A 12,255-nucleotide genomic window follows, 5' to 3' on the forward strand; every position below is an offset into this window, starting at 1 on the left:
AGTTTGGTTTTCAAAGCCTTTGCAGTTTTGCTCTGTAATTGTCTTGTTCATATGCCACTTAGAGAATAGTTTGAGACTCAGCAACAGTTTAAAATCTTACTTCATCTCTACAAGGTTTTGCCTTGCTCTGCTTGGTTTGTCCTGTGTCTGGACAACTCAGAGATGAGTCCAATTTGTATATCTCCATGTACACCAAAGTGAGAGGATGCTTTGATATTTCTTCTCCAATATTCTCCCCATGATCCAGATCACATGTTCCCCTCTTCTTGGTTTCTTTGACTGTCTTTCTCAGAGATCTTAGGGAAGTAGAAAGCTCCAATTTACATCCAGGACTCCACCCTGGAGCAGAAGTTTGAGAGAAAGAGAAGAACAAACCAACAAAACAGGAAACATCACCCCTTTGACATTTTTTCTCCAAATTTTTACACCCCTCTCTAATTCCTGACTCTTGTTTACTTTTCACAGTCATCAGGTAGCTGCTTTCTGTGTTTTGTGTAGGGTTTTTAAGGTACATCAGTAGGAAAATCAGAATGTAGTAGGTTTATCCTGCCATATCTTATCATATGTCTTTAGTACCTTTTAGATGTGGAAAAATTAGATAATAGAAATATTAAACTAGTTTTAAAAGTGACTACATATGAGTGTATCCTCAGTTATTTAAGGGATGACTTAATATAGTAATAAAATTACATAAAAATAATTTTTTCATGTTGGATTATTTCATAGGGCTAAGGAAAGAGTGCTTAAATTTTCAGACCTCTCCATGCTAATTTTATTCTGATTTCCCTCTTTAGATTTGTCTATTATTCTTATTAATTGTAAAGATAACTGCTTTATTTTAATCATATTTACATAATTACTTAGAAGGAAGTTTAGTTTCTTGATTTCCTGTAGATACTTGCTTGTTTTGATATTTTATGAATAAATAAAAGTATTTTATATCTGAAATCTAAAACATTTTATCCTATTTAAATTTAGTTAGATGGAAGTTGATTTTATCATTTCTGAAACTGATTCAGGAGAGAAATCGTTGGAGCTCAAAGAAATATTTAACATTGTTTGAAATGTAAAACTGACATAAAAAATTTAGCTACTTTATGGTAACACTCTAGCTAAAATTTACATTTTAATCTATAAAGCTATCTATTGCCTATTAGTCTCCTGAAAATAATCACAAATCCTTTGTTGTTTTGTTATTCCTTGATATGAGTAAGAAAATACATCGATGACTTTGGGTGGATTTCTCTTAGCAGAATCAAAAAATAAACTTATTGCTACTTAATATATATGATAATATGTTTGGGTCTTTTTTTTTTCTTTTGGGTGCTGGGGATCGAACCCAGGGCCTTGTGCTCACAAGGCAAGCACTCTACAGACTGAGCTATCTCCCCAGCCCCATGTTTGGGTCTTTCACAAATGTTTTTGATGTTTTGCTGTTACTTTGGTTTATTTCACAATTTTTATAAATCATTTGCCACAATATTCATCTATGCTTAAATCCACTGATTAACATTTTTGTGATTGAGGGTGTTCTACTTTTGGTTAATTTATGTTCAGTAGTATTAGTGATATGGGTTTCTCATCTGGTTATTAGATTGTATTTTTTCCCTTCCTAGCAATATGATGCAGAAGCTGATCACTTAACTGAAATTCTTAAGAAAAGAAATAAAGAAAGCAAGAGACTAAGACCCTCTTTTGATGCATTGAAAGAATTGTATGATAACTTAAAAAAAGGTAAGACCTATTTTAATATATTTTAGGTAATAAGACCTTCTAAAAATTATAATTTTTATTTAACAAACAAGTCAATATTAGAACATTTTGGTTAGAGAAAATTTTGATGGCATTCATGTTAATTTTATTTTGAAAACTTACAAATATAAATAAAATAGTCTTAAACTGCTCTTATATCCTTTTCTTCTATATGGGAAAGAAAGTTACATGTTTGACAATTTGAAATTTTTTTCTTTATTCCTTGAGTCAGGGTGTTTCTTTTTCCCAGACTAGCCTGAAATTCATGATTTGCTTGTCTTAGCCTTCTGAGTAAGATGGGACTACCACTGTGCCCAACTCTGGAATTTTCTTAAAGTTTTAAATTTTTTAGTAGCTACTACATTACTAGATTAAAAATAAGTGAAAGAAAAAATCCTGATAAGCTGAAATAATTAAATTCTGGACACTCATTTCTGTATTTAATACTTACTATTTAACTGTAATTACACACTTAGTAGATGAGACATAGCAGTAGGTAGAATTAGGGAACAGGAACACTTTCACAAAAAACCTTCAAACTGAAGCATTACATAAAGAATGAATAGAAAATTTGAAAAGACATATGTGGGACATAGTTAAGTTTAACATATGAGAATTGCAGGAAGAGAGGAACAAGAGAATAGGGCAAAAGCCAAATATGATAGCCAAGAATTTTCCAAAACTGGTGAAAGACTCAAGAAACTGTTACTACTGACAAGGATAAATTTTAAAGATATAATACACAGGCACACTATTTTAAAACTGCTGGAAACTTTAGATGTAGGTTAGAGGGGGAAATAATTAAAAAGCTATAAAATCAAACTTTGACTTTTAAGGAAGAAATACCACTTATCTTAAACCTAGGACAAAAAGAGGTGCAATCTCCCTTAATTATAAAGGCAGCATAGCCTTGAATATAAATCTTGACATTATAAGAAAGAAAAAATGTGACCAGTCTCTTAGAAATATACATGCAAAAAAGTTTTAAATTAACAAAGCTTAATCCAGTCATACAAGGAATAATACAGCTAAATGGGGTTTATTTCAAGAAAATGGGTGGTTTAACAGTTGAAAATTAACATCTGATTATAGGAGAAAAAAATCATATGATAATTTCAATTAAATGAAATTCAGCAACAACAAATGGTAATAGAAGAGAATTTCTTAAGTTCTCACAGAGTACCTACAAAAAAAATCCAACAACAAAATAATACCTAATGATAAATTATTGTTGAAAGCTTGCTTTCTGAAATGAGAACAAAATAAAGGTGATTGCTGTTAACACTTTGTTGGACACTTTAATGAAGTCCTTGTTGATCCAGTAAAGGAAAGAAAGGAAAGAAAAAAATTAGCCATTCCCACATGACAAGATTATATAATTACATACATAACATAGATATCCAAAGAAGTCTCTAGACAAACTCTGAATGAATAAGCAAATTTAGTAGACTCTGGATGTCAGATTGCCACACAGAAATCAAGTGTATTACTATATGCCAACAGCAACAATGAAGTATTAAGTGCTATTTATTGAAAGAGCCCATATGTAGTAACATAAAAAAAATTGGATATCCAGGAATAAATCTAAAGAAAGATGTGTAGGACATCTATGGTGAAAGCTACAAATAGTAAATTAAAAATAAAACCTAAATTGAAGGATATGTTATGTTCATGAATAAAAAGACTCAATGTTGTAAACATGTCAGTTCTTCCTATTGATTAGATACATGTTACCATCAGGTTACTAATGGTACTACACACTCAAGATTTTTATACTTTTTTATATATATGTTGATGTTCAATAGAAGTTTTATTTGAAAAACATTTCTCACTACAATAACTGCCTTTAAGATGTTAGGGGTCTTGCAAATGTTTCATAGAATGAAGTAAACTTTCCTGGACACTACTAATGTTTAGGATAAAATGGTGATTTTTAGCTGTGCCCTACTTAATCATGAATGCTGCCTCTGTTTTGCTACATTGCTTGGTTAAGTAGAGCAGATTGAGATATTCTTTTAATATGAAAATGGTTTCAGTTTTATATTTGAAATATCTAACTCTTTCCTCCCTAGTTAAATGCAGTAAATGAAGAAAACAGAAAGATGGAACTTCAGGCTAAAAGAGTTCAAGCTTGGCTGGTTAACTTACAGGTAGATTGTCTGCTCTTCACAACATAATTACATTTGTGTTTGTTTACTTTTCATATAACCATTCTTTAATATATGGATATGTACTATTGCAGAGGAAGTATGAATTTATAACAGTACAGAGATTGAAAGAAGATTCCCATGCTGCTCATGAAATGAAAAGTGTAAAACAAGAAAAAGTACCAGTTTGTAAAACTTCTAAGGTATGATGTGACTGAAAATTTCTTCAGAGGAAAATTTATTTTGTCCTCTCATCTTGTTCTTTCATTTAGCAAGCATTGTTTTTGTATTCTTTTAGAGAGAGATAGCTCTAGAATATTGCAAATACATTTTTATTTGCAAAAACAAAATATTTTAGCAGTGTCTCAGGTACAAATCATAAGAACTTAGTGTTAATAATGACTATAATTCTGCATGTCATGTTGATAGAATTTATAGTATAAAGACAAAGAATACCTTTTGTAGAAAGAAGAAATATGAATTCGCATAGTGGATTTCTTTACCTTTGGAAACCTTCAGATTTGTTAGAATCTTTTAGATATATGATGTATTGTACTGCAGAGTTAAAGCCAATTTTATTTTTCTTTCTTATGAAATTTGAATCAAGAACTTTCAATAAAGGAGGAACCAAGTTGTGTCAAAAAAATAAATAAATAAAACAAAATAAATGAACAAAATGACCGGGAATACAAATCATATCTCAATAATAACCCTGAATGTAATGGCCTGAACTCATCAATCAAAAGACATAGACTGGCAGATTGGATTAAAAGGAAAGATCCAACAATATGTTGCCTGCAAGAGACTCACCTCATAGAAAAAGATACCCATAGACTAAAGGTGAAAGGATGGGGAAAAACATACCATGCACATGGACTCAGCAAAAAAGCTGGGGTATCCATCCTCATTTCAGTTAATGTGGACTTCAAGCCAAAGTTAGTCAGAAGGGATAAAGAAGGACATTTCATACTGCTTAAGGGAAGCATAAATCAGCAAGACATAACAATCATAAACATCTTATGCCCCAAACAGTGGCTCATCCATATATGTCAAACAAATCTTCTCAATTTCAAAAACCAAATAGACCATAACAGAATAATACTAGTTGATTTTAACATGCCCCTCTCACCACTGGACAGATCTTCCAAAGAAAAATTGAACAAAGAAACCATAGATCTCAATAACACAAAAATAATTTAGACTTAATGGACATTTATAGAATATACCATCCAACCAAGAGCGAATACACTTTCTTCTCAGCAGCACATGGATTCTTCTCTAAAATAGACCACATTTTACATCACAAAGCTAATGTTAGCAAATACAAGAATAGAGAGAAACAACCTTGTATTCTATCAGATCATAATGGATTGAAGTTAGAAATAAATGAAAGAGTAAAAAACAGAAACTACTCCAACACCAGGAGATTAAACAATATGCTATTATATGATGAATGGATAACAGAAGATATTAGGAAGGAAATTAAAAAATTTTAGAGGTAAATGAGAACAAAGAAGCATCATATCAGAATCTCTGGGACACTATAAAGCAGTACTTAGAGGAAAATTTATTTCATGGAGCGCATTCAATAAAAGAAGTAAAACTCAACGAATACACGACATAACACTATAGCTCAAAGCCCTAGAAAAAGAACAGACCAACACCAAAAGTAGTAGAAGACAGGAAATAGTTAAACTCCGAGCTGAAATCAATGAAATTGAAACAAAAGAAACAATACAAAAAATTAACAAGATAAACAGTTGGTTCTTTGAAAAAATAAACAAAATTGATAAACCTTTAGCCGCACTAACAAAGAGAAGACAAGAGAAAACCCAAATCACTAAAATTTGGAATGAACAGGGAAATATCACAACAGACACGATTGAAATACAAAACATAATTAGAAGCTATTTTGAAAATCTATACTCCAACAAAATAGAAAAATTTAAAGACATCAACAGGTTTCTAGAGACATATGAATTGCCTAAACTGAACGAGGAGGACATACACAATTTAAATAGACCAATTTCAAGTAATGAAGTAGAAGAAGTCATCAAAAGCCTACCAACAAAGTCCAGGACCAGATGGGTTCTCAGCCAAGTTCTACAAAACTTTTGAAGAAGAGCTCATTCCAATACTTCTCAAAGTATTCCATGAAATAGAAGAGGAGGGAACCCTCCCAAACTCATTCTATGAAGCCAATATTATCCTGATACCTAAACCAGACAGAGACACATTGAGGAAAGAAAATTTCAGACCAATATCTTTAATGAACATTGACACAAAAATTCTCAACAAAATTTTAGGAAATCACATACAAAAACATGTTAGAAAGACAGTGCACCATGATCAAGTTGGTTTCATCCCAGGGAGGCAAGGTTGGTTCAACATGAGGAAATCAATAAATGTAATTCACCATATCAATAGACTTAAAGACAAGAATCACATGATTATCTCAATAAATGCAGAAAAGGCATTTGATAAAATACAGCACCGCTTCATGCTCAAAACACTAAAAAAAATAGGGAGAGTGGGAACATTCCTTAACATTGTAAAGGCCATCTATGGTAAGCCCATGGCTAATATCATTCTAAATGGTGAAAAACTGAAAGCATTCCCCCTAAAAACTGGAACAAGGCAGGGATGCCCTCTTTTCCTCACTTCTATTCAATATCATCCTTGAAACTCTAGCCAGAGCAATTATACAGATGAAAGAAATTAAAGGCATACGAATAGGAAAAGAAGAACTCAAACTATCCCTGTTTGCTGATGGTATGATTATATACTTAGAGGAACTAGGAAATTTTACCAGAATACTTTTAGAACTCATAAGTGAATTCAGTAAAGTAGCACAATATAAGATCAATTTACGGTGATCCAAGATGGTGACCTAGAGGGTGACTGCACCCCCAGTTGCTCCAGAACCCAGGAGTTAAGAAGGGGAGGCATTGAGAGACTCGGACTGAAATAGAGCCACTGGTGAGTCTGCCCACTGGGTAAAGCTCGGCCCGGTGGCAGGCCCAGATAGAGGTGGCTTATCAGAGCCGGGCAGGGTAGCTAGAGCCTTCCACAGGCAGCCCTGTGCACTCCAGCGGTGGGCCCCGCCCACACAGCCAGCTTCTCCAGGTTCTCAGAGCAGGCCCCCTAGTGAGAGCCTTTCTGACCAGAACAAGCTCCAAGTCCCAGAGCCAGCGCAGCATACTCCCAGTGTACTCCGGCACGCAAGCAGCTTCAGGGACCAGGATAGGGCAGTCAGAGACTTCCCCAGGCAGCCTGGACCCCAGCAGTGGGAGGTGCCTTTCAAGGCTAGCTTCTCAGACCAGACCGCCCAGTGAGAGTCTTTCTACATAGAGCCAGCCACAAGTCCCCGAACCAACGGAGAGCTTTGATCCACAAGCAGCCTCTGGGATCAGGTCAGGGCAGCCAGAGACCTCTTCAGGCAGCTCTGCCCACTCCAGCCGCAGGCTCTTTCCACGGGGAAGTTCCAATATGGCGGCCTAGAGGGTGACTGCATACCCAGTCACACCAGAATCCAGGAGTTAAGAAGGGGAGGCATTGAGAGACTTGGATTGAAATAGAGCCACGGGTAAGTCTGCCCACTGAGTAAAGCTTGGCCAGGGTGGCAGGCACAGATAGGGATGGCTTATCAGCAGGGCAGGGCAGCTAGAGTCTTCCCCAGGTAGCCTTCCACACCCCGGCGGTGGGCTCCTCCCACACGGCCAGCTGCACGGTGCAGGCCCCCAGTGAGAGCCTTTCCGCACAGAGCAAGCTCCAAACCCTTGAACCAGTAGGGGGCTAGGGGCAGCTTTCTTCAGTTGCACTGTGTTATCAAATTCCTCCAAGACATCAGGCTACTGAAGGCTGGGAGGTGATACACTGGAAATCTACCGGGATACTATAAGCAAATAGCAGAAATCTGCAATATCTCAGGGTCCCACTGACAGCTGATCAATATGAGAAAACAAGGGAAGAAAATGTCCCAAACAAACCTAGATACAACATCAATAAAACCCAATGAGAGCACAGCAGAAGAAATGTCAGAAAGGGAGTTCAGAATGTACATAATTAAAAAGATCAGGGAAGCAAATGAGGAGATGAAAGAGCAAATGCAGGCATTGAAGGAGGAGATGAAAGAGCTAATGCAGGCATTAAATGATCGCACCAATCAACAGTTAAAAGACCAAATACGGGAAGCAAGAGATCATTTCAATAAAGAGTTAGAGATACTGAAAAAAAAGCAAACTGAAATACTTGAAATGAAGGAAACAATAAACCAAGTTAAAAACTCCATAGAAAGCATAACCAATAGGATAAAACACCTGGAAGACAGAACCTCAGACATTGAAGACAAATTATTTAATCTTGAAAGCAAAGTTGGCCAAACAGAGAAGATGGTAAGAAATCATGAACATAATCTACAAGAATTATGGGATATCATGAAAAGGCCAAATTTAAGAATTATTGGGATTGAGGAAGGCTTAGAGAAACAAACCAAAGGAATAAACAATCTATTCAATGAAATAATATCAGAAAATTTCCCAATCTGAAGAATGAAACAGAAAACCAAGTACAAGAGGCTTATAGAACTCCAAACATACAAAATTACAACAGACCCACACCAAGGCACATTATTATGAAAATACCTAACATACAAAATAAAGACAGAATTTTAAAGGCCGTGAGAGAAAAGAATCAAATTACATTCAGAGGGAAACCAATAAGAATATCAGCAGATTTTTCAATCCAGACCCGTAAAAGCTAGAAAGGGCCTGGAACAACATACACCAAGCCCTGAAAGAAAACGGATGCCAACCAAGAATCTTAAACCCAGCAAAACTTACCTTCAAATTTGACGATGAAATAAGATCCTTCCATGATAAACAAAAGCTAAAGGAATTTACAAAAAGAAAGCCAGCATTACAGAACATTCTCAGCAAAATATTCATGAGGAAGAGATGAAAAACAACGATGCAAATCAGCAACAGGAGGCACTAGCCTAAAGGACTAGCCAAATAAAGGAGAAACCAAATCATGTCAAAAACAAATATGAGTCAATTGACTGGGAATACAAATCATATCACAATAATAATCCTGAATGTTAATGGCCTGAACTCATCAATCAAAACACATAGATTGGAAGATTGGATTAAAAAGAAAAATCCAACACTATGCTGCCTGCAAGAGACTCATCTCATAGAAAGAGACGCCCATGGACTAAAGGTGAAAGGATGGGGAAAAACATACCATGCACACGGACACAGCAAAAAAGCTAGAGTATCCATCCTCATTTCAGATAATGTGGACTTCAAACCAAAACTAGTCAGAAGGGATAAAGAAGGACATTACATGCTGCTTAAGGGAAGCATAAATCAGCAAGACATAACAATCATAAATATCTATGCCCCGAACATTGACTCATCCACGTACATCAAACAAGTCCTTCTCGATTCCAGAAATCAAATAGACCACAACACAATAATACTAGGTGATTTTAACACACCTCTCTCACCACTGGGTAGATCGTCCAAACAAAAATTGAATAAAGAAACTATAGATTTCAACAACACAATCAACAATTTACACTTAACGGACATATATAGAATATACCATCCAACAAAGAACGAATACACTTTCTTCTCATGCAGCACATGGATCCTTCTCTAAAATAGACCATATTTTATGCCACAAAGCTAATGTTAGCAAATACAAGAAGATAGAGATACTACCTTGTACTCTATCAGATCATAATGGATTGAAATTAGAAATAAATGACAGAATAAAAAACAGAAACTTCTCCAATACCTGGAGATTAAATAATACACTATTATATGATGAATGGATAACAGAAGACATCAGGAGGGAAATAAAAAATTCTTAGAAGTAAACGAGAACAAAGACACATCATATCAAAATCTCTGGGACACTATGAAAGCAGTACTTAGAGGAAGATTTATTTCATGGGGCACATTCAACAAAAGAAGTAGAAATCAACAAATAAACGACTTAACACTACAGCTCAAAGCACTAGAAAAAGAAGAGCAGACCAATACCAAAAGTAGTAGAAGACAGGAAATAGTTAAAATCAGAGCCGAAATCAATGAAATCAAAACAAAAGAAACAATTGGAAAAATTAACAAAATAAATAGTTGGTTCTTTGAAAAAATAAATAAAATTGATAAACCCTTAGCCATACTAACAACGAGAAAGAGGGAGAAAACTCAAATTACTAAAATTCGGAATGAACAAGGAAACATCAAAACAGACACGAGTGAAATACGAAACATAATTAGAAGCTATTTCGAAAATCTATACTCCAACAAAACAGAAAACCTCGAAGACATCAACAAATTTCTAGAGACATATGAATTACCTAAACTGAACGAGGAGGACATACACAACTTAAATAAACCAATTTCAAGCAATGAAATAGAAGAGGTCATCAAAAGCCTACCAACAAAGAAAAGTCCAGGACCATATGGGTCTCAGCCGAGTTCTACAAAACCTTTAAAGAAGAGTTCATTCCAATACTTCTCAAACTATTCCATGAAATAGAAGAGGAGGGAACCCTCCCAAACTCATTCTGTGAAGCCAATATCACCCTGATACCTAAACCAGACAGAGACACATCGAGGAAAGAAAATTTCAGACCAATATTCTTAATGAACATCGACGCAAAAATTCTCAACAAAATTTTAGCAAATAGCATACAAATACATATTAAAAGATAGTGCACCAAGATCAAGTGGGTTTTATCCCAGGGATGCAAGGTTGGTTCAACATTCGGAAATCAATGGATGTCATTCACCATATCAACAGACTTAAAGTTAAGAATCACATGATTATTTTAATAGATGCAGAAAAAGCATTTGATAAAATACAGCATCGCTTCATGCTCAAAACACTAGAAAAAATTGGGGTAGTGGGAACATTCCTTAACATTATAAAGGCCATCTACACTAAGCCCATGGCTAATATCATTCTAAATGGTGAAAAACTGAAAGCATTCCCCCTAAAACTGGAACAAGGCATGGATGCCCTCTTTCACCATTTCTATTCAACATCGTCCTTGAGACTCTAGCCAGAGCAATTAGACAAACCAAAGAAATTAAAGGGATACGAATAGTAAAAGAAGAACTCAAACTATCCTTGTTCACTGATGACATGATTATATCTTTAGAGGAAGCTTCAAATTCCACCTTTAGAACTCATAAGTGAATTCAGTAAAGTAGCAGGTTACAAGATCAATGCTCATAAATCCAATGCATTTTTATACATAAGTGATGAATCTTCAGAAAGAGAAATTAGGAAAACTACCCCATTCACAATAGCCTCGAAAAAAATAAAATACTTAGGAATCAATCTCACAAAAGAGGTGAAAGAACTCTACAATGAGAACTACAGAACACTAAAGAAAGAAATTAAAGAAAACTTTAGAAGATGGAAAGATCTCCCATGTTCCCTGATAGGCAGAATTAATATTGTCAAATGTCTATACTACCTAAAGTGCTATACAGATTCAATGCAATTCCAATTAAAATCCCAATGATGTACCTTGCAGAAATAGAGCAAGCAACTATGAAATTCATCTGGATGAAAAAAAAACTAGAATAGCTAAAGCAATCCTCAGTAGCAAGAGCGAAGCATGGGGTATTGCAATACCAGATCTTCAACTCTACTACAAAGCAATAGTAACAAAAACAGCATGGTATTGGTACCAAAATAGACAGGGAGATCAATGGTACAGAATAGAGGACATGGACACAAACCCAAACAAATACAGTTTTCTCATACTAGACAAAGGTTCCAAAAATATGCAATGGAGAAAAGATAGCCTCTTCAACAAATGGTGCTGGGAAAACTGGAAAACCATATGAAATAGAATGAAATTAAACCCCTATCTCTCACCCTACACAAAACTCAACTCAAAATGGATCAAGGAACTCAGAATCAGACCAGAGACCCTGCATCTTATAGAAGAAAAAGTAGGTCCAAATCTTCAACTTGTTGGCTTAGGATCAGACTTCCTTAACAGGACTCCCATAGCACAAGAAATAAAAGCAAGAATCAACAACTGGGAAAGATTCAAACTAAAAAGCTTTCTCTCAACAAAGGAAACTATCAGCAATGTGAAGAGAGAGCCTACAGAATGGGAGAATATCTTTGCCAACCATACTTCAGATAGAGCGCTAATTTCCAGAATCTATTACTGGGATAGATTCAAACTAAAAAGCTTTCTCTCAGCAAAGGAAACTATCAGCAATGCGAAGAAAGAGCTTACAGTGTAGGAGAAAATCTTTGCCAATCATACTTCAGATAGAGCACTAATCTCCAGAATCTATAAAGAACTCAAAAACTC

General features: G+C 35.2%; 1 pseudogene; it reads left to right on the forward strand.

Moving 5' to 3' along the window:
* Positions 1-12,255, forward strand: part of LOC124973145 (coiled-coil domain-containing protein 138-like) — a 75,199-nt pseudogene that overhangs the window by 28,017 nt on the left and 34,927 nt on the right.

The sequence above is a fragment of the Sciurus carolinensis genome (assembly GCF_902686445.1).
Source record: "Sciurus carolinensis chromosome 14 unlocalized genomic scaffold, mSciCar1.2 SUPER_6_x, whole genome shotgun sequence".
Classification (NCBI taxonomy): domain Eukaryota; kingdom Metazoa; phylum Chordata; class Mammalia; order Rodentia; family Sciuridae; genus Sciurus; species Sciurus carolinensis.